Source organism: Vulpes vulpes, chromosome 7 (genome assembly GCF_048418805.1).
Source record: "Vulpes vulpes isolate BD-2025 chromosome 7, VulVul3, whole genome shotgun sequence".
In the NCBI taxonomy this organism is placed as follows: Eukaryota; Metazoa; Chordata; class Mammalia; order Carnivora; family Canidae; genus Vulpes; species Vulpes vulpes.
In genome coordinates, this window is record NC_132786.1 from 27,470,169 (window position 1) to 27,476,675 (window position 6,507).

Here is a 6,507-nt window from a genome sequence, read left to right on the forward strand (position 1 = left end):
GCGCAACATGGTGATTATAGTTAATAATGCTATTGCTAGAAGAATAGATCTTAACACTTCAGAAGGAAAAAAACCTGTAACTATGCATGCTGACGGATGGTAACTAGACTTATTGTGACCATTCTGCAATATATCCAAACATTGAATCGTTATGTTGTACACTTGAAACCAATATAATGTCGGATGTCTATTTTATATGGCAGTTTAAAAAAAAAAAAGAATAATGAATATGCCCTTTGGCTCCCACGTCTACTGGTTCTTGAGTGTTCTAATGCCAGGGCATCCTCTGGGCTTCCCTTGAGCCCATCAGATCCACTCATCTGTCTACAGGAGAAAGTGTAGTCAGAGCTCAGTCTTGTTTTGTTTCCCTTATGGGATTTGGAGGCTGTGATGCCACCTTCCTCTGATTTACCTTCTTCACAGCAGATCAGATTTTCATCGAGTTCAGTGCAGTCCACACCCAGTGCGGCCCCTCATAAATGCAAATCTAATGAATGAACAAGTGTGAGTTAAGGCTGGCTACAGGAGAGGGCCAGGTGGGAACAGGTTCCTGGATGGGGATGGAGCACTGGAGCAACATGACCCAGGGCACTGAGGAACTCCACGTGGACAACAATGACTCCATCTTTGGCCTCCATCTGGGCACAGCTGGGGTCACCTTAGATAACTACCCTGTGGTGGCAGCACCCTGCCCCTCGCTCCATAAAACCTGGGAATTAAGGTCTGGATTCATGGACAGTAGGGGTGGAGAATAGCTGTGGAGGGCCCTGAAGGGTTGGTCCGAGTCGCCCCCGATTGCCCTGTCTATAAGCCACCCTGAATAAAACACTGTGTGAACAGTGTGGAGCAGCCGCTCTGTCTTTCAGTCGTAATGTGCCTCCTCAGTCTGGAAGATACATCACTGGCCCTCCTGCCCCTTCTAACACTGACTTAATCCAATTTAGAATTTTCTTGATGTTATCTTGTTAGGCCCCCACTATGTGCCATTAGCAACTTTCAAACACCAGGCCCTGCTCAATTAAGTACCAATATATAATCAAAACAGCCCTGTTTTGACAGAGTCCTGCCTCCCCATGCCCACCCCTCTCGATCCTTTCTGCAAACCCCCGAGGGTAGGGCTGTGTTCTTTCGTCCTTTTGTCTCCACTTTCTGTCCAGTGCCTGTCACACGAAATGCTTAAGAGTGTTGCTGGGAAGGAGGAAGGAAACAACCAGACATTGATTCCCGATGCATCTGAACTGTGTTCCGGGCCTGCTGTTAATTTACAACTGTCTCAGGAATAAATGAGCCGCCAACCCAGGGGTGCAGGAAGTATCACCTTTATTTTAATAAATCAAATTAAAATGAAGCTTGTTGTTTGGCTGAGCAGCCAAAAAGATCTGTCTCAGTCATTACAGGAGCTCCATCCTCTTGCCCAGAGTAGCAAAAGAGTTGGGGAGGCTTATGTGGCACCCCAAACAGAGGGCAGGCCCTGTAGGCTCCAGTCCATCTTGACCATAGCAGATGGCTCCGTGGCCAGCCCACATGGTCCTTTGCAAGTGGCAGCTGTGCTAGCCTTTGCTTGGTCGAATGCCCAGGATTGAGAAGGTGACAGATGCCCCCTTTCTGAGCCTCCACATGCCACTGCCTCCTGAGGATGGCCACCCCCACTGGGTGCTACCACTGCAGTGCAGTCCTGCCTTCCGGAGGCACCAGCCTACCTCTGGCCCCTTCTGCAGTTTTGCGAAGTTCTCACCTATCTCTCCTTACAGCTTCCCTTCCCTGAAAAAGACACTCATCTTGTCTCCATACCACTCTAGAAACCTCAAATAATCACTTCAGTGAGATTAGACTCTTGGTGATAGCAGACCTCAAATAAACAGGAAGAGAAATTGTCTTTAAGAAGCTTCTGCTTTGGGTCCCTATAGACATAAGGAGCCCAGCTCCTTTCTTGGAAAATGTAGAAATACAACATACAAAGAACAAAACACAAATCCTTACTTCAAAAAAGCATCCTGTTTTGAACCATTGTGTGCATGTTCCCTCATCTGTTCTCTGACCAACAATAAACATGAGCTGGGCTATGGTGTTGGGTCTATCAAAACAGAAATAATCAGAGGTCTCCACTATCGATGGAGGAGAAGTGTGTATTCTAGCATCCCAAGCAGAACTTCTGCTCATCTATCACTGACCAAATGTGCTCTATGTAAAGAGTGAGCTCGCTTACCCTGAGACTCTGGAATGCTCTTCAGACCACTTCCATACCACATGTACTCATGATAGTCACAAAAACAAAATGAAAGGTGAGAGAAAGCAGATGTGCTTTCAACTGAAGATTTGAAAAGTTACAATAAATATATATATTTTTTACAATAAATATTTTTTGTTATTTATTTTTATATATTTTAGTTCTTTAAGTAATCTCTACATCCAATGTGTGGCTCAACCTTACAACCCTGAGATCAAGAGTTGCACACTTTATCAACCGAGCCAGCCAGGTGCCTCTAATCAGTATTCTTTTTAATTGTAATAGTAGTATAATCCTCACCGTAAATTTTTAAAAAATATTTTATTTACTTATTTATTCATGAGAGACACACAGAGATAGGCAGAGACATAAGCAGAGGGAGAAGCAGGGTCCTCTCAGGGAGCCAGACATGGGACTCGATCCCTGGACTGGGCTGGGCTCTCGCCCTGAGCTGAAGGCAGACGCTTAACCACTGAGCCACCCAGGGAACCCTCCTCACTGTAAACTTTAAGAACACTTATGATCCACCTTCCTAATCTAACCACCATCAAGATCTTGGGGATCCCTGGGTTGCTCAGTGGTTTGGCGCCTGCCTTCAGCCCAGGACATAATCCTGGAGACCCGGGATCGAGTCCCCCGTTGGGCTCCCTGCATGGAGCCTGCTTCTCTCTCTGCCTGTGTCTCTGCCTCTCTCTCTCTCTCTGTGTCTCTCGTGAATAAATAAATAAAATCTTTAAATAATTAAAAAAAAAAGATATTGCTCTACACACACCTAGACACATACACACACAATATTGCATAGTTTTTTTATCTACCTTATAGAAAGTTCATCCTTCAGCAGAACTGTTACTATTTGTAATATAAAACTTGATACCATTAAAAAGGAGAATGTGTTAATATCAACTTAGAGAAAAAAAAGAAACTTTTAGAAATTATTTCATGATCTGCATGAAGACAAATGGAAGAATTGTAAATGGCTCTGTAGTACAATTAAGTAGATTCAGAGCTGGTTGAGCAACCATAGATAGGGAGTTGATTAGCAAGTAGAGTCAACCGAAAAGAAGGTCTCTAGTGACATTTTCTCCTGTGGCAGCATGGCTCTGACACACTTAACATCTCCCAAATATTTTCTTCTTTCTTTCTTTCTTTCTTTCTTTCTTTCTTTCTTTCTTTCTTTCTTTCTTTCTTTCTTCTTTCTCTTTTTTTTTTTAATATTTTATTTATTTGAGAGAGAAGGAGAGAGAACACACACAGAGGGAGAGGGAGAAGCAGACTCCTCGCTAAGCAGGGAGCCTGGGCCTCGATCCCAGGACTCCAGGACTCCAGGACCATGACCTGAGCCAAAGGCAGATGCTTAGCCTGCTTAGCAACCCAGGCGCTCCTCCCAAGTACTTTCTTAAAGGCATGGAAGACATCCTGTCAGATTTGCAAATAACACAAAAATAAGAGGATCAACTTGGTTGCCAAGGTTCCCTTGCAATAGTAAACTATACAACCTTGTCATCCACTGTTGTGACAGAATCAAGACTCAGAACAACCTCAAAACGCTGGGATGCTGACCCTACAGACAAAGTACAATAGCTTCAAATGACATTTGTGTGAATTGGGACAAAATATGTCCATTTCTACAAAATTTTTTTAAACATTTAGAAAAATTAAATATATTGAGGTTATTATTAATGCATTGCCTTTATTGAAATTATATAATACTGACAGCATCATGGTTACCATAAGAATGGTGTCCAGGGCAGCAGCTCTACCTTGCCAGAGGCACCTGGAACCATCTTGTTTAGAACAATGTGTTTTGTTTTGTTTGTTTGTTTTTAAGATTTATTTATTTATTTTTATTTATGATAGACACAGAGAGAGAGAGAGAGAAAGAGGCAGAGACACAGAAGGAGGGAGAAGTAGGCTCCATGCCAGGAGCCCGACATGGGACTCCAGGATTGTACCCTGGGCCAAAGGCAGGCACCAAACCACTGAGCCACCCAGGGATCCCCAGAGCAACGTGTTTTAAGAAATCTAAATATGCTCATCTAGGGGAGTCGAGAGACCCAGGATCTGGAAAGTAGGCCTTATGACAAATGATGAAAGAGCAAGGGGGTTTTGATTAGGAAAAAAGATGTCTTAGGGGAACAACTGCCTTTTTTGCTGTGGAAAATTTTGCTATGTGACAGCAAACCCCTTGACACCAACATCATTTTACTAGCAAGGAAAGTGAATCCGAGGGAGGTGGTGTCATGGTCCTGTGGCACACAGCTAGATGATGGTGGAATCAGGGTCAGAATCATGTGCCATGCGGCTTCATAAGATACCCGTAACCAGACTGTCCATTTATACAGAAGTGGGAGTGGAGAGCACACACCCTGCGTTCTGCAGGTTCATCACCTCTGTCTCTCCCCAGTTATTCATCACACTCTTCTTTGGGCCCCTCCTTGGGTCTCACCTCAGTCATTCCTGCAGCTGCCTATCTCCCTGTGCGTCTAGCCAGCATTTCTAGAACTTCAAATACTCTTCTTACCACCAGTGGGATGTTTTGTGGGAGGGATTCAGGAGGGGCGTCAGTGTTCCTAGGAATCAGAAGGCCGAGAATTTCATAGTATATGACTTTGAAAGTCTCACTGCCCTCCTAAATAATCTCCTATCCTTCCACGGCTAACATTTCACTCTCACGGTAATTCTTTGGCTTTCCAATTTACTAAATTCAAACAGCCTGGGAGGAACCGCACTTTTAATGCAGAGTCTCAACCGTTTCCTTCCTTCGCACTGCTCGCTTGTGTGACGTCCTCCCTATAGAAGCATTTCTCGTCACCCTCAGAGATTAGAAAGTCATAGCATCTAAATAACGTGTCAGATCACTTCCTGGGCTCCCGGGAATGCTTTGCATTTCTCCAGCTCGGCGTTAGCAGGGCCGGGCCCCAGGGAAAGGACTCGGCGACGCCGGCAGGTGTGGACGGGACTTGGGGGCCCCCTGGTGGACGGCAGGGCGCACTGCGGGTAAGGGGACGTGGGTTTTCCGCTGTGTTTGTTCCTTACATTTTAAAGTCATAAAGTCATAAAAATAAACGGAACTAAAAACAGGCTGCCTACACCCCCAAACCCAAGCGCCAGAAGGCAACGGGCTGCTGGCCTAAATGCCGCACGCATCCTCTGCTGGGCGGCACGGGGTCGACGGCGGCGGGGCGCGGAGCAGGTGCACCCGCGCCCAGCACCCGCCGGCGGCCAGTGCAGGAGGAGGCTGGCACCCAGGAACCGCCTCCAAACAGCGCGCACGGCACCGCCGTCCAGGTGGGGCCGCCACCGGGGCCGGGAGGACGCGCTCGATGACAGGGGGCCCACCCCAGGAGGGCCCACCCAGGAGGCCGCCAGGCAGGGAGGAGGGCCCCGGGGTGCGCAGGGCTGCGGTGGGGGGCAGCCCCAGGGAGGGCCCCGGGGAGGAGGGGCTGCTGCTGCTCTTCTCTTGCAAAGAGGATTGAAGAAGACACTTGGTGGGACTCACTCTATGTCACTGCTCACGAAGGGGACAGTCTCCTGCAAAGTGGGGCGGCAGGCAGCAAGCTTTTCCTGATGAAGACCAAAGACCAAGGAGGAGACGCAGGGGAAACGCCGGCCGGGCCGCAGGTGCTCGGGGTGTGGGGGCCAGCTGACGGGGTGGGGGCATCCTGAGCAGAGCACTGCAGCCCCAAAGCCATCTGGGGTTCTGTCTGCTATGGCCCCCCGCTGGGAGCGGCTCCATTTGGGCCTAGAAATGGATTTCAACACTTTTCATGTCATCCTCTGCTTGTGCCTCTCCCCTGACTCGACTGCATCCCGTTGGAAGGACGGCGCCTTCCTTCACTGTGGTCAGTTTACCACCTTAACTCTCCAGTACTTCTTCCTGGCCCGGGAAACTGTGCAGCCGTTCCTGGGCGGAGTTGCCAGGCCTGAGGTTTGGTTTCCATCCTGACCTTTGACAAGCATTTTCTTTCACTCCAGACTCATCTTCAGCAGCCGCGCTGGTTTAGTGCTAGAAAGCGAGTGGTCAGGCAGCCAGGGAGGAGAGTTTACACCACAGGCTGCGGTGGGTTTAGCTTGTTCTAAGAATCAGCCCTGCAATGAAGGGAGCTTCATCTTAGCCCTTCCTGGTAGGAGTGTTGGTGAGGCCCGCTGCTGCCAGGCTGGGCTTCCCACCCAGGCCAGGGATCTGGGGTGCCCACCCCACATGCCCTAAGGGGCTGCCAGGAGCTGAAATGAGACAGGTGCTGGGGTCTACACAATTGAGGCCAAATATGTAAACAGGA